The sequence below is a fragment of the Hermetia illucens genome, chromosome 2 (assembly GCF_905115235.1).
Source record: "Hermetia illucens chromosome 2, iHerIll2.2.curated.20191125, whole genome shotgun sequence".
Lineage (NCBI taxonomy): Eukaryota > Metazoa > Arthropoda > Insecta > Diptera > Stratiomyidae > Hermetia > Hermetia illucens.
In genome coordinates this window covers 175730425-175751407 of record NC_051850.1, presented here as the reverse complement: position 1 = coordinate 175751407, position 20983 = coordinate 175730425, and the positions used below count along the sequence as shown (strand labels likewise).

At 45.3% G+C, this 20983-nt stretch overlaps 2 protein-coding genes across 12 annotated transcripts in view; both read left to right on the top strand.

Annotated features, from left to right (window-relative positions):
• The window catches only part of LOC119648998 (phosphatase and actin regulator 3-like), a 650924-nt gene that overhangs the window by 295266 nt on the left and 334675 nt on the right, over nucleotides 1-20983 (top strand). The gene's annotated exons all lie outside the window — the stretch shown is intronic.
• LOC119649001 (WASH complex subunit 3-like) overlaps nucleotides 12957-20983 on the top strand; it is a 284314-nt gene continuing 276287 nt past the window's right edge. The window contains exon 1 of the mRNA XM_038050943.1: nucleotides 12957-14018. The gene's annotated coding sequence lies outside the window, so the exon portion shown is untranslated. The remainder of the gene's footprint in view (nucleotides 14019-20983) is intronic.

Below are 20983 nucleotides of genomic sequence, written 5' to 3'. Positions count from 1 at the left end.
TCACTATTAACCAAAGCACCGGAGAGATGGCGCCACCCTGAGACGTGCCTCCGTTCACAGCTCTGGTCAAGTGGTTGCCTCCCAGATCCGACTGGATTATCCTGGTACTTCGTACGGATATAATCCAATGCATAAGATACCCCTCCAATCCAATACTGGTGAAGGCTTCCTTGATGGCGTTGGTGTTAACATTGTTGAAAACTCCCTCTATATCCATGAAGGCAGCTAGGGTCTACTGTTTGAACTGCAGCGACTGCTCAACCGTGCCAATTACCTCATGGAGGACGGTTTCTGTGGATTTTCCTTTGAGGTGAATGTCCTTAAGTGAATGTCCAGGGCGCGTTCTAGGGTCTTCAGCACGAAAGAGGTCAGGCTGATTGGTCTCAAAAGTCCTTCGCGGACTCATGACCGCGCCTGCCCGCTTTCGGTATGAAAACCACTCGTGCGCGCCTCCAGGACTGCGGTACGTATCCTAAAGTGATGCAGCTCCGGTAAATCTCAACAAGCCACGGCACAACCCTTTCCTGCTGCTTCTGTAGCATGACTGGCATTATGCCATGTGGGCCTGGAGATTTGTATGCGGAGAAGCTGTTTATAGCCCAACCGATCCTATCCTCGGTAATTACCGATTTGATAGTCTCGTACAGCTGGGGTTGCCGCAATCCCTCCAAGCAAGGTTCCGTCTCACAATCCTCCTCGCTGGAGGGAAAGTGCCACCCGGGAGAGCGGGTGAGAAAAGCTGTAGGGGAACAGCTGATGGAACTGCGAAAGCGGTTGTTACCTATGAAAAGTTGAGAGCTGCCATATTGTCCTTTGAACATTTCAAAGCACCTGGCATGGATTGCATCTTTCCAGCACTTAGAGCAACCTCTTAGAAATATTTTTCGAAGATGTCTCGCTTTGGTGTATTTGCCTTCCTCTTGGCAAAAAGTTAAGGTAGTCTTCATATGGAAACCTGGGAAAGATGACTATTCTAATCCAAAGAACTTCAGACAGATCAGTTTGACTCCTTTTTGGCTGAAAGGTTTGCAGAAACTTCTTGAGCGTCACATTCGTGGGAACCCACTTAGGTTGCACCCACTTAATGAAAACCAACATGCTTACCAGCGTGGAAAGTCCTGTGGGTCTGCTCTTGATTCTTTGGTTACAAAGATAGAGGATGCAACTCTGAATGGTGAGTAGGCAATGGGGGTGCTCTTGGACATTGAAAGAGCGTTTGACTGTCCGCCTTTTCAGAAACTTTGTGATGCCGCCAGAGCGCATGGTCTTGATGATGCTTTAATTAAGTGGGTCCGTGCTATGCTAACGCAGAGATTGTCGGCACTGAGGTGGGTGTCGATCGCTATCTGACTGCAGAAGCAACGAAAGGCTGCCCTTAAGGAGGTGTGTTTTCGCCACTTCTGTGGAGTGTGCTGATCGACTCACTAATATGCGAATTGCAAAATTTGCCAATACACGGTCAAGCTTATACTGATGACGTGGCTGTGCTTGCTGTTGATCGGGATCTTGGAATGGTGTGTAAAAATATACAACGTGCCGTTTATTTGGTAGACAGTTGGTGCCTCAGACAAAGTCTTTCAGTTAATCCAAATAAAACCACAATGTTATTATTCACAAAAAGAAGAAAATTGGATGGACTTTGCCTTCCTGAGATGAGGGGTGCTACCCTTCAACTCTCCGAAGAAGTGAAATATCTGGGAGTCACTCTAAATAAAAAACTTCTTTGGATCAAACATGTAGAGGTAAAGATGAGCTCTCACAGCTTATGGACTGTGCAAACGGACCTTTGCCTCGACATGGGGACTCAGGCCTCATGTAGTGATGTGGATATACCATCATTAGACCGATGTTCGTTTATGCATCCGTAGTGTGGTGGGTCAAGGTGAGACAAAAAGGTTTTCACCGTAAACTAGCCGCAGTGCAAAGAACTGTGTGGGTACCCCTGGTGCCATGAGCACCACATCCGGTGCAGCTCTAAATGCATTACTCAATTTGCAGCCTTTGGATATATATATTCAAAGCACTGCAATGAGAGCAGCTCCGGCGCAGCTCTAAATGCACTACTCAATTTGCAACCCTTGGATATATATATTCAAAGCACTGCAATGAGAGCAGCTCATAGACTAATTCCATTAGGTCTATGGGGAAACAACGGATGTGGGGGCACAGAGCATTGGAAGACTTACTGGGAGTATTGAAGCCTGTTCTTACAATGCCTTTCGATTCCTCGTGTCCCCATACATCTGTTTGGTAGAAGATATGATGTTGCTCTGAAGCGTAGAGAGAACTGGGAAGTCCCAGAGGAATGCGTGGCGAAATATACGAAAGTCTTCTACATCAATACCTCTGATCACCTCGAAAATCGTTCAGAAATGCAGAAACCGTTTAAGCTCTATCTCTAGATTCAATACGGTAGAACTATAGAACTACTCTGGGTCACTGTTTCGTAGAGGGAAATGAAATCTCGGATGTTTTAGCGAAAGAATCAATCTCCCCTATGTCGGGACCGGAACCAGCAATTGGGAGTATAAATGGCATTGGCTAAGGCTGTCTTCAAAAGCTGGGAAGAAGCTACCAACAATGACAGGTAGCAAAGCCTAAATTCTGCTAGACATACGAAACTTTTCCTGCCAGAACCGAACATGCGTACCTCAAACTTTATCCTGTCGAAAAGCAGGAGGACTTGAAGGAGTATTGTGGTCATTCTTACAGGCCATTATTCATTAGTTGGACATATGTTCTGAATAGGAATTATTCAAGATGATCAGATCTTTGGTGCCGATGTTCTCCAATTGCGACGGGTAGCATCAACGGAAATCCTGCGATATGTTAATGAATCCGGAATATTTCGTTAGATGGGGGCGGAGAATGCAATGGGCGAACGCGGCCTGAGTGTCAGAAGCTGTAGCTTTTCCCCCACTACACACACGCACACACTCATAGTGTCATGGTCAATACCCCGTTCCGACTCCACAGAAGGGCTTCTTCCTTAGTTAGCTCATCTACCGCCTTATTACCTTCTAACACAATTTGGCCCGGAACCTAAGGTAATCAGATCTTATTATAGAAATCAAGCGTCCTCAATTTATTAAACAACATCAAGGATGGCAGTATTCTACCTCTTTAAAATTCCCATTGGAGGTATGCTTGCCCTTTGACCAATAATTCCTGCGGTCACTCTCTTTCCGTTGTGCTCACTTACGGAAATCCTGCTGGATATTCTCATTAGACGAGGAAATCGAATATAATGGACAACTGGGATTTGAGTGCTCAGAGGCTTTGCCTCTCCCTCACCTCATACACACACACATCCTTTCCGATGACGGATTCGTCAGTGTACCCAGTGTAAGCCGTAGGCCAATGTCACGCTCTCTCAGTTCACCCTCTAACAAAGTTGGCATCGTGCTGGTACAGTTTCTGTGATTGCCACCTTGGCATGATGAATACGGGGTCTCTAGATACATTAACCGCCACGGCGGCTAGCCTCTACCTAGTCGATACAGGTGCTCGGTTCTTCCTGTATCTCAGAATCAAAATTTAACATTGCAAAAAAAAACTCGCGGTGGACAATCTCGAGCTCCGCGAAGGGTACTTCAAAAAATGTCCGCACTATATGTATTATGAGAGGCGGTGGGGAAAATAATATCCGATTTGGCAGAGCAGTCGGACATTAGGGTCAAGATTACCAATGAGGAACTCAACCAAGGAAGGCATAAGGAATGGCCAGAGATGCGGAGCAGTCTGCAATTGGAAGAGGCGTAGAGGGTAGAATGGTTGAGGAGGAGAAATAGGTACAGAGAAGGTCGCAGGATTGTTGTGGAGAGTTGGTAGTCGAGTCAGCAAAACTGATAGAAGAAGGGAGAGATTGAGGTGGATTACAAAAATAGCGAGTGTGGGACCAAGTGGGTTTCAAGTTACCGTGGGCAAGGGCGGCTTTGACGTTCTTCTTTATACAGCTGAGAAGGGCAAGCACAGGGGACGTACACACAATATAGAATGAACGGGAGGAAGTTGGTCGAGTAGACATGTAGGACAACACAATCATAAGAAGAACTGGAAAAGGGGAAGACGGATTCGACGCGGAGTGAATCTTTTATTGCAATTAGGACTCCCCGGCCTTAATGCACCCTCGTCCATGTCACAGCAGAAAATGGAGTACCCTACGGGAAGCTCGGAGTTCAATATATTATCGTCCTGCCAGGTTTCAAAGATACAAATGGCATAGTCTAAGAGATCAGATTTTCGCCTGCTACTTGTAGTCTAGCCTAAATTTAATAGACAAGGAGTAGCTTTCTCCAAACTACAGGTAAGTAGCTTTGTACTGAAGAAGGGGGTATGTTGCTCCCGAAATATATATATATCTACGCTAAAAACAAGAAAATTGTCTATTAATTTTAAATGGCATGGTGTTACTGAGCTAGTGCGAATAGACTGAAGGACCCTTGGTTTCTAAACCCCTAACATTTTGATAGAACAGACAGACACTAAACACGGGGTAGTTGCATTGATTGACGAGGCAGGCGGGCTGCCCTGAAATTTACCTGTGAATTGGTGCTCGTATACAGCTTGATGAATACTCCTTCAAGCCTTTTGTCAGTTTGACACTGGCCCATTGTGAAAGTGAGCCAAATTCGCCTCTAATGTACTTTACTACCTCGTCCGCAACGGCGGATACTAGAGCTTCGTTGGTGGCAGGAACGATGTGAAAGGGTGGAGCGACTGTGTTTCAATTCTTGCAGGGAAGCGTCACAGGATGGAGTTAGTTGAGCCGGCATGAGCCTTTGGTTGAAGCGGTTCGAAATCAACTCAGGTTGACTAGTTGCATGCGCGACTAAGAAGAGGTTGTGGCTGTTGTGTTAAGCGTAGTTCAATGCACATTTTCAGAACAGAAAGTATCGTTGAACGAATTCCTATTCCGCCGGGTACACTTGAAATTTTGAGCCCTGCATCCGTGTTGCGATTGACGTAATCCAGGAAATTTAGTGGTTGAGCTGAACTGTTGGACTTGGTCAAATTGGCACTGGTGGAAGTAAATGTAGAAACAGCTGATACAGTCGTGGCAGTAGAAATAGTTGATATTGCCGGAGAGGAATATCAAACGACTACGGTACCAATGTGAAGCCTCAACGATGGGCTGAATAGTTACCAAACTCATAGACTGTTTATTAAGCAGCTATATGGAATCTGAACTGTGGACCCAATTGTATTAACCTACTTTGATCAAGTACCGGGTATTGTCCAGTACAGTCCAGTGATCCGTGGGTATTTTTACTATGACTCTTTTTTGTAAGGTTTAAACAATCCTGCGAACGCTTCGGTTTGATTGTTTCATTTCTGGTAAGTTCGCCCAGTGCAGTTTTCTCAATTGTTCTTCTTCGTTTCTTATTTTCATGAAACCCATTTAAGGGTTCTGGTCTACTTAGCGGCATTTCAGTTTCTTTTTTGACCAGCTCATCGTCTGCCTTACTGTCTTCGTGTTCAATTTGGCCCCCCTCAAATTCTAAAATAAATATGAAATTTGAATTATTTTCCGCCATTTTAAATACAAATAAATATATTTTATTTTTCTTTCATTCATTCCAGGTAAGTTCGCTTTCAACTCTAATTTGACAGCTAGTATTTTACTTCCAAAGTAAGTAAGCAAATTTAGATTGCTCAAATAGAGAAACTTCTGATCAGCAAAATAAAAGTAAAGCGATTCATTGTAGAAAATAAGGCTGTGGTTCGCAGGTAAATCAGAGAAATAATGTGGCTCAATCAGCGGGAATAACTTGCTGAATTGGTAGTATGGCAGCCATAGTAAAACCACTCTGCATCTCTGTTGGTTTTCATCAAGGAAGTATCTTATCGCCACTTCTCTGCGTTTTACTCCTGAGAACAGTCACGTGGAAGATCCAACTTTCAACGAGCTCACTTACAAGCATCTCAGCTCGTTGCCAATATTGAAGAACATACCGTCGAAGTCAAGGCTAAGGAAATGCTCTCCTGTATTTAATACTTCCTTTGAGCCCTCATATGGTGGTTACAGGGGCTTCCGGGAAGCATCCACGCGAACCAAGACGTGCGTGCAGACGTCTAGGTCCTTGGGGGCTTTAACCTTTGTCGAAAAATGACTGGGTGGCGGGGGTGATTTTAGTTTTGCCAGGGTATCTCGGAATAAACGCAAACGCCCAGTAGAGGAAAAGGCTAACCTAGTATCGAACACAGGATCGCTAGTGAGTCTCAAATTTGCCGCGTATACTAACTCGGCGGACCTGGGGGCAAACTCCTCACGATAGGCTGTACGTAAGTCAAGTAGAACAAAACGCAGGACTTGCGACCACGAAGAGTGATGATGTGCCATTACAGCGGCCTTCGGTGTCTTATATCAGCGTTCCAGCATCCCATTGGATTGCGGATGGTAAGCAGTCGTCCGGCGGTTGAAGCCTAGTAGTTTACTTAACTCCGAGAACAGAGTAGACTCGAACTGCCTTCCCTGGTCAGTAATGGCTTTGACTGAAACTCCACAGCGTAGGATCTATTTCCGACAGAGCGCCACGGCGCATGATTGTGCGAAATTTCGGCGGAGGTACCGCCTCAGGCTACCGCGTAGACTTATCGATCATTGTGAGGCAATGATGTCGCTGTGGATCCTGTAAAAACGCCTGGTAGACCAAGGGAATGGGCCTACTTCTATTTGTATGCGCCTTATATTTTTGGCACGCGATGCGCTGTCTGGCCCAGAAGTTAATATCCTTATTCATTGACGGCCAGAAAAATTTGCTAGTGACCAGTCGATTTGTTGTCCGAATGCCTGGTTGTACAAAATCGTGCACTGCATGGAATACTTCCTTACGAAAAGTGGCGGAAATATATAGCCTACATAGGTCCCTTTTCAGAGGTCTTGCAGAATACTTCGCAGATTAAGCCAAAAAATGGAAAGTGCCGAAATATGTATTTGGAGTTGTCCCTGAGGCTCTGAAGCACTGCGTCATCCTTCCGTCGAAGTTGGCAAGGGAACGCTTTGTCAGCCTTCTGCTTAAACACGAAAGTAAGAGGCTTGTGGTCCGTTAACACTGAGAATGGCCTGCCTTCAAGGGAATACCGGAAGTATTTAATGGTGAGGTGCGCCGCTAATAGCTGTTAAGCTGTGTTCAGTTGTTTGGAAGAGAAGCTCAATGGCTGTTAGCTTTGGTTTACCTTTTGGTGAAGGGCAGCACCTATTGCCATGTTTGAGGCATCGACGAATACGGCTATGGGTGCATCTGGTTGAGGGAATGCCAGTAGTGTAGCGTCTGCCAGTTGTCGCTGGCTAGCTCAAATGCCTGGACGGCCTCTGTAAACCACGCAATCACAAGTAAGTCTTTGATCTTGGGTTCCGACAAGTAGGCGTTGGAGATCGCCTGATATTATGCGGATTTATACAAAAAGCGACGATAGAAGTTTAACATATCCAAAAACTTTCACAGATTGTTAACTGTTTTAGGTTATGGGAAGTCTATAATGGCCTGAATCTTGTCTAGATTCGAGTTGATTCCCTAAGGGGAAATTATGGGGCCTAAAAACTTCACTGTTGAAGGAATTTGCATTTTTCAATGTTAAGTACAAAGGCCTCAAGGAAACGTTGAAAAATGCATTCGAGATGTTCCAAACGCTCAGATTAAGGAGAAGAGGGGACCAAAATATCACCCAAGTACACGAGACAAAAGTTAGGATATCACCGGACAGAGTGGATAAACCTCTGAAAAGTTTGCGCTGCATCGCGCAGACCAAAAGGCATTCGTGTGAACTCGAAGAATCTGAAGGGTGCGCACATTGCTGTTTTCGGGATGACTTCTGGAGCTATAGGGATTTGATGGTACGCCTTGGTTATGTCCAAGTCTTTGGGACCATGTGTAATGGAGAAGACCAGCAGCCATTTGACGGTCTGGAAATACTCTGCCTTAAAAGTATGTCCAATTCTTTCTTAGCAACAGTGGACTTCTGAGGTGATAATAGACGCACCTTCGAGAAGATAGGCGAGTCAGTATTGCAGATGTGGTCCTGTACATCATCTTTAACTGGCTGCGAGAGACTACTTTCGGTAGTGATGTTGCTGTATTTTTAAAGCAGGACGCGAATGCGACGGTCGGCTTCAAAAATCATAAATAGACTGAAAGTTGAGCAGGTGGCAACTTTTCTTGAGAACCTGAGCTATTTTCCGGGTCTATGAGAAACCTGTTCTGCAGATCCACTAGCAATCCAGAGCGGCCTAGGGTCTGCGCTTAATATGGGACTGCTGATGTCCGCTATAACAAAACGCCATGAAACGTCCATCGAAGTCCTAGACTTATGTCAATTTGCCTCTAGCCGTAAATGTATATAGTTGAGGAGTTTGTCGCCGCTAATTTGAGTTGTTGCGGGATAAGTTTGTGATTTCACGATACCGGGAGGACTGAGACGTCTGCGCCCGTGTCGATTAGATGCGCTTGCTCAAAGGATCATAGACATTTAGGTGGCGTGGAACGGCGTCCTGGGTAGCCTCCGCCCGAGGTCCCAATGAGTTTAGTTTTTTGATGCCGTGAACGTGCACGAGCTTGTACATTTTTTTGACTTGTCGGCAAAAATGCGGTGGTACCAACAAATTGCAGGACTCGTTGAGGTCCCCGACGCGCCGGTCGCCCATTTCGGTTGACGGACAGCGAGTCAGTTCGGGACCTACCCCCCGAGTGCAAAGCTACCTTTCTTTTGGGAAGACGCTAAAGGCGGAGCAGTCGCATCATTCCAGTCCAATGTTCGTTAAGAGAGTAGGAGAAGCGGGTGAGGGGTGAGGGGTGAGGATTTTAGGGAGTGGCACATAGAGTGACACTTTCTGACGTTTAGCACTAAACCATTAGTCGAGAGCAACAACGAACCAGAGTCTATGGGCGGCGATATAGCAGAACACAGCTTAAGGTTGTCTGCATAGAGCAAACAGGGACAAGTAAGGAGGGGAGGAAGGTCGTTAATAAAAAATAAAAATAACCAAGGACCCGGAATAGATCCCTGTGGGACGCCAGAGGAGGGGGAGAAGGAGCGGGAAGTACATCCATCAAAACAGACGCGGCAAGATCGGTTGGAAAGGTAAGAGGCAAGCCATAAAACAAGTGGTATGGGAACGCTTAGAGACAAGAGTTTGGATAGAAGTATCTTGTGATTTACAGTGTCGAAAGCTTTAGCGAAATCTGTGTAAATGGTATGCACTCCTTGCCGAGAATTTAGACATTTGACGACAAAGTTGGTAAAGTCAAGCAGGTTTTAGGCAGTAATGGACCTACGCTTAACAAAGAGTTGTTGCTTTTTCACTATATGGTGGCCAAGGTGGACGGACAACCAGCCGCTGCCATATCTTTCCCAGATTTAGGAACAGGAGAGGAGGGAAATGGGACGGTAATTCTCTGTAAACGCACGATCGCCACTTTTGTGTATGGGGATGATGAAAGCCTCTTTCAGTAAGCCGGGAAAATGAGTCTCTTCGAGGCTTTTGTTGAAAATGAGAGATAGGGGAAGGGAGATAATCTTGCCAGTTTTGAGCAAAAGGAGGTTTAGAAGACCATCGTAGCAAGGTCCGACATTGGCATCAAGTTTGCCAATGAGGTACTCGATAAGGAAAGTTGTAAGAAGGGGAATGGTAGGCAATGCGGGGCAGGCTACATCCATTATCGGGAGGGATTCAGAGCACGGAGGGGGAACATAAACAGGAAAAGTAACGGCAGAGTAAATCACAAGATAGTTGGGGGAGTTAGCTGAGGAGCCAGAGAATTTAATGAACGGAGGGGATAACTGGGAAGGACAGCGGGAGTTGCGAATGTGAGACCAGAAAGTTTGAGGTTTCCGCGTTTTAATCTTCAACACTGGTCAAATATTCGTTTCTGGACTTACATATTAAGGATTTGAACGAGGAACGTAGAAATTTGAAAAAAAAAACTAAGTCACCATAGGTTCTAGAGGACAGGAACTTCTTCCTCGTAGTGTGTTTTTTACGTAGTTCTTTGTGGAATTCAGCGGTGACCTAGACAGGGTAAGAGCGTAAGCACTTAGGAGACGAGGGGACGTAACAAGGAATAAGATCAGATAAAATAATATAGAATGTGTGTGCTTGGTGACACGTAAATGGAGAGAGGAGGGGAACCCAGGTGATTGCCACCTGCTGAGTTCAATCCTTCGAAGTTCGTTTTCGAAAGTTGAATTTGGTAGGCTTACGTGCGACAGGAGAGTGGAGTTGGGATATCTGAGCATCGAACTCTAGAGGAGGATGATAGGTGTCAAGGCATGAGGGGATTGGGAAAAGCAACGCACATTAAGGTTAGAGAGGACAAGGCCAAGGGTGCGATCTAAGTGGTCTCTAGAAAGGTTTAACTGGAGGGCGGCGCAGGTGTACATGAAAGTGGATAGAGGAAGGGAAGGGTGGGTGAAGTTATTAAGGAGGGAGGGAAAGCCAGGCGAGCATGGGAAGATTAAAGTCGCCACAGAAGATGAAAGGAAGTGAGGGAAACAAAACGATTAGGACCTCTGATAATCTGTCGAAGAAATCCTCGTACAGAGAAGTCGGGCTGATAAAGGGGCATTCGTGTGGCGGAATGGCTGCTATGATGGCAGAATTGTAGGTGGAGGAAGAGGAGGAAAAGATGATTTCGGCACGGAGAGGGGACTTAACAGCTATTAAGGCACCTCCGGCGGTTGTCTTGCTTGTCCGAGGACAAACCTGTCATCCAACCAGGTTTCAGAAATGCAGATAACGTGATATTGGAATGCTAAGGCAGATAGTTTGCAATCCGAGAACTTGGTCCTTAGAATCCTTATATTTCGATAAAACAGTTTAAAGTTTTCAGAATGATTTAAGTTCGACGAGACAGGCGGGCAGACCAGAAATTTTCACGAAGCTTAGTTCCTGATAAGGCTTGACGAAGACCCCCTGTGGCGAAAAGGAAGATTGGACGATAGCATCGAAGTGTGGAGATATGTCACTTTGAAGTTTGCTCGGTCAGGAGAGCCATTCTTCGTCAGCTTCATGGATGAGACAGGCCAGAATTTCGTTGGACGTGGTGAAGTACGCTACCTTCGACACGAACAGCTATTTCGGTGGCGAGGCGACGTTCAATTGGGGCCCGCTCGGGAGGCATGAAGTCGGAAAGGCCTATGGTTCAGCGGTGGCGGGTGTCGATTATGCACAGGAAGAAGCGTGTAATGGCGCTAATGCAGCGAGAGTGGGACAATCGTCAGAAGTGGGTAGCGCAACCGATGCTGAGTAGGGAACATGTCCCTCGGATAGAGGATGATTTTTAAGTTGGTTAGCGGACGTCGTCGGGCTGATATAATATTTTATAGACGCGCGAAAGATCGTACCATAGTACTCATCGCAGCCCAAAAATCCTACCATCAACAGGGAGGCGAGCAACTCAAGTGGGTGAGTTTCGAGTCGTAGTGAGTTTTGCTGCACTACTCCAGTGCGGAGCTCGGGTTAATCTCTGCTAAATGGCTACACACTGCATCGCCTCCACAGGACTATCCTGTTTTCTAAGAGAATGGAATTTGAGGGACTCATCCCTGTTGAGGATTCTGCACAGCCTTTAGCGTTCCGTCTCGTTTTGAGCTATTTAGAGCCTCTAATATTCACCCTGCTAGTTCCTGAAGGTTGACCAGTTTTCATTCTTATTGGTTTTACAAGCAGGACTCAGAAATGGTTTGGTTGATTTCCTGGGTTTTTGCAGTTCTCGATTCCACCGTTTATCGCGTTTGGTCCGGGAAATAGGACAAGCTTCTTCAAAGCACCCCAACAGTGTGCGATTCAGATTAGCACTGAAAGGAGTCCAAAGGAGTCCTTTGTTGCCTAGGGAAATCCAACTTGTTGCCAAACAATTCATTGATCTTTGAGTGGTCTGTTTTTCTCGGATTCCGTCTTTGTATTTGAGTCTGCTAAATTCTAAGTAAGGGTATCTGACAGTGAGATTCCATTCAACGTCTGGCAGTCTCTAGTCAACTCTAACGTTTTTGAAGTACAAATTGTTAGGTCAATTACTTCACCCTCCAAGTGGACCAAGTTATTGGGCGCGATGATGAGGGAATTGCATATTATCCAACACATTTTAACCCTCACAAATGTGACTTTTCCTTTCTTATCGGTCGCTTCTCTTATTTGGGGCTAACTTTCATGGAATAAAAAACAACCCCTGGCCGGCTCCCATTAAGCAAACTCGTTTATTCACCCTTTTGTACCGGTAACACCCAGCATATCGTCTTGTTGATATGCAATGCAATTTCAGTGAATTCTCTGTTCTGACATTCAATGCGTGGCCCCAACGCGCAAGTCTGCTTTCGAAGCTTCCGTCCATCGATAAGATTGTTGCTGGTTGCTAGTTGCTGTCTCCATCAAAACTGCTGAGGCTCGGTTTGCACTCAATCTAGTACAAATTTTAATCGCATCGACTTGGAACATTGGCGGCTTTCTTATCACTGCGTATGTATGTGATGTGTGGAATCGGCTCCCCTTCCTTACACTTAAGAAATTCTACGTCGCTCACACTAACTGCTCAGCTGGGCCTGAGAGCGCCGTGCAAATGACTCCTGACTATACAATTGGCGCACGATTCAGGGGGGATGCGAAGCAGTCGAGGCTGATGGTGAAGTAAATATTGCTGAAGCTTTTGCTGCTGTTACTTCACCCCGTTGGGGAGAGAAGCATAAGATGAACTCAAAAGCGAACTGAACTCAACTGAAGTCCACAGAACGAAATTCCAAGTTGAATGAGACTTGATGGTGGAAAAACAGATTTTTCCTTCAGAATCGGAATGGAATCCCGGCAAATGTAAGGAGGAACGACCTGAAATTTGCAAGTATCCCACCGGAAAAGCCGACACTGACAGACCGTTCTCACGCTTTCGTTCTCTTCTCTGGCGAAATTGGGGCTGCAAATACAGCTCCCAGCCAACCCCAACGAAAGTGATATCGGCGCGGAGGAGATTAGTATGCTTCCGTCGTTCAGTCAGCGGTTGTTTTAGCGGTGCGTGCCTCTGTCAAAGTTGTGTTTTTCATGTTTCCATTGTATTTTCCTGTCAAAAGAGTGCATCCCAACTAGACCATCAACGGTTTCCTCGCTTGAATGTTGGTTTCAAAATATGAGTTTCTGGCCATTGCGTCTGCAAAGTGTGGGTCTTTCGTTTTTTTGAACTTATGTCAAGGTGAGGCTAGTGCCTGCGATTCGTTCCAGCAATCCGTATCCTTTGAAAATCCGCGCTCACCCCTGCAGCACCCATCTTTTCGTATTGTGCATAATCCTGAAGTGCTAAGTTATCCCTAGTTTTCTAGTGCAGAATTTTCCTCCCCGAGAAAAAAAACAACAAAATAAACAGGACAGGACGACAAAGGATCTACTACTCGATGTACGTATTCTAGTACTGCGTAGGGTACGCGCGCGGGGATCCTTGTTCCGTTCATTTGCTCCACTCCTTGGTAGCTCCACTGTGTCCAGCCTTAAGAGTGGCTTTGTTGAAAGGTGCGCGCGGGGTGTTAAGGTCGTGAACCCTCGTGAATTTTCATACATTCCTCTGAATTGATACAGTTTTTTTTCTTTCCCTGACTGACGACCCGTTTTGCATCTTATTAATAGCCAACAAAACAATCGTCTGGTGCTCGATTCGCCGTATGGGACACTGTCTTTCGCGGAAAAGCGCACGGAAAACATATCCCTGAAATTTTTTTCGAAGCAACTCGCCGCTGTTTTGGTGCTTTATGAATGTGTTTTAAAAGTTTCCATTTAGAAGAAGTTAATGCATTTCCGATTCCGGAAAATTATCTTAAATAGTTGTGAAAAAAAGTGCAATATTCAAGGAAAATTCCTAGACAAGTGTTTCTTCAGATAAATTTAAAGATTTCAAAACGGAAATCTAGCACCAAGTGAAAATGTGATTTTGAATACAAAAGTGTGATCGCTGCCAAGTGTTGAATCTCTAAAAGTGCATAAAGTGCAGTTGCATGGTCCTCAACACTCTGGAATACTTGTTTCATCGAGAGGTTGCCCTATAGTGCGTTACTGGTTTGTTGTTGTTTACATGTCCGTTCGAGGTGGTCGAAATGTCAAGATTTCATCAAAGCACTAGCTCAGGCTAAGAATAGGACGAATGAATAGTAAGGAACTGGGGTGGAAGTAATTCAACGTGTAGCTTACACCAACCTGTCTATTGTTTACAAAGCAGAATGACTTGGATTGTTATTATGTTTGAATGTCAGGAGGGCAACTTTTATAGCGTAGATCCTTTGGGCTGATTTTTTTCTATGGAAATGTCAACATTCTATATTTTAAATCTCTAAACATCCTCTGAGGACACTTTGGTGAACGGAGGAGTGTTTTAGAACTTTTTTAAAGTTTTGTGTAAAATAAAACCTTATTAAAATCGGGTTTACTGAAGCATTCTTCGCACCAGACTTTCTGCTACGAGCACCTCTCCTAGAGTCTTCTTTCTTTCCTCCACAAATTTTCGACAGTGGAATACATGCTCTGGGTCCTCTGGGACTCCATTGCAGTTTGGACAATCAGTTGAGGTATCTAGTTCAAACCTGAACAGGTACTGGCGATGTCCTCCATGTCCCGTGAAAAACTGCATAAGATTATAATTGATCTCATCGTGCCACCGTGTCCAACCACTCGTTGATGGCAGGGATGAGTGTATCCTCCGACTCTTATATCTTCCCAACGCTCTTGCCTTCTATTTTGAGATCTCTTCCTTTTGGCATTCTTCGTTTGCAATAAAGGAGAGACAGACTTCGCATTGTATATGTTCGTCATCTCATCTGTCATTCCCGAGATGACGAATGCTGCATCATCCGAGACAGTCCTGAATGCCGAACACACTTTTAGGGCTGTTCTTCTTTAGCCTGCACTAAGTTTGTTAGCATTTAATGTCATCTGCAATGCCTTTCTCCAAATTGGAGCTGCAGAGAGCAGGATCGAACTCACTACCCTAGCTATAAATAACCTGGAAGCATGCCGTGGCCCTCCCACATTCGGCATCCTCCTTGCCAGGGCCACACCTGCGGTGGATGCTTTGTCAGAAGCTTCCCGTCTATCATCACTCCCAATTATTTGCTGGCAGGCTTAGAAGTGATGATATGATTCCCAATTTGAATACGGGCATAATTTCTTTTACGGCGCTTGGTGATGAGGGCGGCTTCCATTTTTTCCTTCGCAGGTGTCAGACCAGAACTCTCTATCATCCCTTAACAGCACTGATCGCTTCGCATGAGTATAACTCAGCATCTTCGAGATTCTTTGCGACTACAAGCAGAGCTATATCGTCGGCATAACCCACCACCGCGACTTCCTCCGGAATGGGAAGATTGAATACACCATTGTACATGATGTTTCCCTACAGTGGGCCCAATATGGAGTCCTGTGGGGCACCCGCAGAGACAACGTACTCCTAGGGTCTGTCATCAGTGTCGTACCAAAGCCTTCGTTCCTGTAAATAGCTGTTGACAATATCTGTGTGATATGCTGGAATACCAATCTTTGCCGGAGGTTCCCGTATTAGGCTTCAATTAACCGAATTGAATGTATTTCTCACGTCCAGGGTCACCATCACGCAATATTTGCTAGTTCTACTCTTTCCGTGGATTGCATTTTCGGCCAAGCGAGTAATCTATTGTAGATTACTTGCTCTAGTATTTTCCTCACAGTGTCGAAAAGGCAAATAGGTCTGTAGGAGGTTTACTAGGCAGTAGTACTACCTTCTATCGCTTCCATGATGCAGGAAATATCCCGTCGAACATGCACGCTTCGAACAACTTAGCGAACATGCCCGGTCTGGAGGACCCGGAAGTTTGTTATCTCCTATTCTCGCGTAAATCTCCAGCACAGATGACTGGCGGTATTGCTGCCACATTCACAGGTCGCTGAAAGCTGTCAGTGCCCTCCCCTAGCTGGGGGAGTAATCCGTGGATAATGTTTAGCAAGAGTGAAGACCACGTGATCTGCGAAGGTGAACGGCCTCTGACTTGCCCCATCATGATTTTATAAGCGTATAGGTTTACGTCCCCTTCCGAACAGAGCTCCTTAAAGCATTCCTTCTTGCTCCGTTGAGTGGTGAGCGTGAGGGTTTTGCGGGCTTCCTTGCCCTTGGTCGATTCTTCCTACCGCCCTCTGAGCTGCTCTTCTGGCACGGTGACAGGCTGATCGAAGGCTGGCCAGTTCAGTATTCCACCAGTAGTTTGGTCTTCCACTGGGAAATAAGCACCTCCTAGGAATGGACCGATGCATTGGGCCACATGGACCGCTCTTTCTGTAGAGGCGTCTGCTTTATTAGGTTGGTCTAGTCACACCTCTATGAATGTCTGCTGATCCAGAGCTCTAGCAGGCCAGCCTGATATCTTTCTCTGTTTCGGGCATGATGGTCTTCTGCCCGGTGACTCCACTTATATCCCAAAGAAGATAACCTGGTGATCGCTGTGGGTGTAGTCCTTGCTGACGTACCAGGACATACCACGTGCCATTGCAGGGTTTACAAGGATCAGGTCTACTATTGAGGAAGACTCCTTTTTCTGAAAAGTTTTTACATAACTTACGTTGAACTATATCCATCTATGCAAAAGCGTCTAGTAGATTCCGCCGCCTTTCATTTGATTCTCTGCTACCCTACTCGCGGGCCCAAGCATTGAAATCACCAGCAACCACTCTTGGACTACGACCCCTTGCGTTGAGAACAAGACTCTTAAGCATTTCCTCGAATTTGGACAGTGTCAGATTGGTACAGCGCAACAGCGGTACACATATACCCCATTTATTTTCGGCAACACAAAGCCGCTGGCTGTCTGACTACCAGTACATTGCATAGCTTGTCGACCGCCTGCCAATATTGCCGCTCTACCAGTCGAATCTGTAACCTATACGACACCGTGACGGTTTCTATAGTGTTTGCTAATGATGGCAATTTCTATCTCGAATTCGTAGTTGGTCTGATCGAGTAAATCCTCAGCGACCCTGCAATGATTGAGGTTTATTTGAATAACCCTCATTTTTTCATTGAAGTCAGCGCCGTTCTAAAATCCAGGCACTTGGCACTTCCCGCAATATGGCGATAATGCCGTCTTTCCCTTCCTTCGCATAATAAGTCCTTATTGCAATATGGCGTTCTCTCTCTTCTGCATCGATCGGACTGATGAATGCCGCTGGTGTATGCCTTCGCGAAATGACCATAAGCGAGCCACTTAAAGCACCTCTTTAAAGAAATCTGCTTTCTCAGACGGCAAACAGCCCATCCGATTGGAACCTTTGAGTATTGTCATATGGACTCCTCAGCAGGTTCCTTCAACTTGAATTGGCAGTGCACATTTTTCCTTTGGATGTCACTTCATCGAGATCCTTGCACTGTATATAAACCTCTTTTTTTTGGGTCCGTACTATGACACTCTCCTCAAGTGAGTTCTTAACTTGAATTTGGAAGCTATCAGTTTTTCCCAAGTTGGATTTTTTCAGCTCAAACATGAGGTCACCCTTCTGGGCCCTTCGAATCTTGCTGACATTTCCAGTATCTCCGCGTAGAACGAATTTCCCTTGCTGGAGACCACAATTGCTTGCACTTTTGTCTTTTTCTTCACCTTTTTATTAACTACCTTGGACCAACCACCGTTTTTGTTCTCTTTAGCGATAGCCGGAGCTCGCAATTGGTGGATCTGCTGTCTCTCTTCGGTGCTTTTAGTTCCGTTTTTCAGAACTGTTTGTATGGCCTTTTTCCTCTTAGGCGCCTGCTGATTTCCCAGAGGATTCACATCTTTTTCCCGCACTCTCTTGTTTGATGGCAGGTTGATTGCAATACGATTAAGTGTCATTTCGGTCACCTGGTACACCGTTGGGGCAGCAGATTTCGACTTGTCCTTGGAATTTGGTTTCTCCTGCTGTGATTTATTGTAGACCACTCTTAATAGCTCTCACCATATTTTTTATGCCACGGTGCACTTTGTTCCTGTTCTTGATGAACTCAGACAGCTCAACAATTTTTGCACCAAGCTGTGTGAAGGGTAATTCCTCTGCTTCAGGGCTCTGCTCTCCATGATGATTCCTAACCAGATTACTACTTTTAAATACTCCTTCACATTTGGCATGCATTGACCTTCTCTCTGTTTTATCTTTTATGATGTTTGGCATTGTCGGAGAGAAAGTTGACGAACTTCTTCTGAATGAGTCCCTTTCCTGGTCCGGGAGTACCTCCTGTTGCTGCTCCTCTTGGATATGGATATATCTGTTTTCAACTCATGTTTCTTCGATTTTGTTACTTTTGTTCAGTAAAGTCGTACTTCGCTTGAACACCCCCTTTTCCGAATCTAAAACACTGGCAGCATGAGATGCCACGGTGGCCAAGTTGTCTGCCACTGAGGCACTGCGGTCAAGGGATATCGACGAGCGCTCGTCGCACAGTTCATACATGGTTATACCGGATGTGGCATCTATCACAGTCGCGATCCCAAGTATATAAAGCTGTTTATGAATTCAATGCTGAGGTCTCCTACGTTGATGCTCCAATGAGCTGGCGTCCTACTTCTGGATTGCGTCATTATTTTCGTTTTGTCCTCATTGATGCGCAGTCCAATTTCTTTTGCAGCGGTGACCAGAAAAAACCGAAGTTCCTCTGCGTTGGTCAGTTTTCAAGAAATGATGTTGATGTCATTTGCGTATGCTAACAATTATGTCGACTCAATGAGTAGCATCCCGCTGATGCTGGTATCCATTGCTCGGATAGCGTATTCAAGTGTTAGGTTCAAGAGCATCGGCGCTAGTGTGTCACCCTGCTTCACCCCAGTACGTGTTTCAAAAGGATCAGTCAACCTGTTCTGGATCTTGACCTGTGAAATGGAGTTGGTCATAGTCATCTTCATCAGTCGTACTAGTTTAGCTGGTATACCAAATTGTAGCATTATGTTGTACAGTACTCCACGATCAATACTGTCGTATGCCTGCTTATAGTCGACAAAGATTTGGTATATATTATATATTCCTAGCACTTTTGCATTAACGGTAAAAAGCTGGGCTGTTGCGGAGCGACGCGGATGGAAGCCGCCTTGGTACTCGTCAATGAGTCATTCAGCGTATGGTCTTATTCTATTCTTCAGAATTCTCGTCAGCATTTTATAGGATGAACAAACTAGTGAAATGCCTCTGTAGTTTTCACAACGCAATCTATCTCCCTTTTTGTGGATGGGACAGATGATGCGTCAGTCGTCTGGAATCTCCTCATCCTCCCAGATTCACAGCAGTAGTGGGTGTATTGCAGTTAGTAGACCCATTCCGTCGGATTTTAACAGCTCCGCTGGAATCTCGTCCGCGCCCGGGGCTCTGTTTGATTTTAGTGACCGCACGAGGAGATCAACTTCTTCTCCTGTCGGAGGACGTGTAGTGGGGCCTGGATCACCAATGTTGCCATCGATTTGGGCTGCTTGTATGGGGACGCCAGGTGTCAGATTCAGAAGTTCTTCCAAATAGGACACCCAGCGTTTGTTAATGCTATCGGCATCGCTGATGACGTTTCCATCTATGTCCTTGCAGAGGCTAGTCCTGGGTTGATAATCGTTCTTTATTGCATTCACTAGTCTATATGCTTGTCTGGCGTTTCTATTAGCTAGGTTTTCATTAATGTTTCTTAAGTCTAATTATTCTCGTCACCATTTTCTTTTTTGGCTCTGGTTGCACGTTAGCTATATTGTCTTGAGGCTTCGTTCTTGCGTCGAGTGATGTTCTTTATTCATCGTCCAGCTAGTCAATTTGCCTTTGCCAGGATTTGTATACTACGACCTTCTATGGAATTTCCTTGATGGTGCCTTTAAGTTCTCCCCAGAACCCGTGTACCTCTGTGTTGTTGTTGTCGTGTAGCATAGGTGATAGTTTTTCCTCCAGGGCGGCTGTATATGCCTGCACCGGAGCATCGCTGAGGAGTTTATCAGCCGCGAAGATTTTGGTAGGGCTGATTTCCAGGATATTCTGCATCGATATGTTGCCTTCACCGAATGATGGTCTGAATCGCAGTTTGTTCCTCGGTAGAATCGTACTTCCAATATACTGGACGCCCACCTTTTTCTAATGAGGACGTGATCAAATTTGGTTGACGATATATGCATCTGGTGATTTTTAGGTCTGTTTGTGAATACGCAGGTATGGGAAACATGTGCAGCTTACGACAAGATTCCTACTGCTGGTGAAGTCAATTAATCGTTGACTGTTGTGATTACATTTCTCATGGAGGCTGTGTCCTCCAGTGGTTTCCCCATGATAGCTTTCGTTTCCGATTTTTACATTAAAATTCCCCAACAGTATTGACAGTATGACATCGTTTGTTGAGAGTGGGTCAAACACTGTTTTCAGGCGTGCATAAAACTCGTCTTTGACTACATTTTCCTTGACTTAAATCGGGGCGTGCAAGTTGATGAGCAGAGGTTCAAAAAAAAACGAGTCCTGATGCGAATCGCATACAACCTTGTTGTTCATAGGTTTGAAGTCGATGACGTGCGGTTTGAGCTTTGTACTGATGAAGGGGGTAGTTGCTCCCGAAATACATATCTACATTGAAAAAAAAAATTTTAATTTTGGTGGAAGCTACTAGTCTATTAATTTTGAGCTGTTTGTTCACTATAAATGCAACTTTAAACTCCTTGTGATCCGATGGTTTGACACTTTCGAAAATGATGTGCGAATTCATATCGCTTATTTCGCTACCAATCCAATTGGTTTCCTGAACTGCAATCATGGTCAATTTGTAAATCCCGACCTGTTAAAGGAGGGCCTTGACGGCCCCTGGTTTCCTCAGGGAGCGTATATTCCAGGATCTGAAGGAATAGTACGTTTGCTTGGTCATCGTCGTTTATCCGTCCAATCTAAGGCAAATTCTTTAGGTTGCTTGACATGGAGTAGTTTTTACATGGATGGGTTTTCGGCCCATCGTAAAACCCTATCCAGGAGTGCCCTCGGTTATAGCTGCTTCAGATGGTTCGTAACGAGTTTACATAA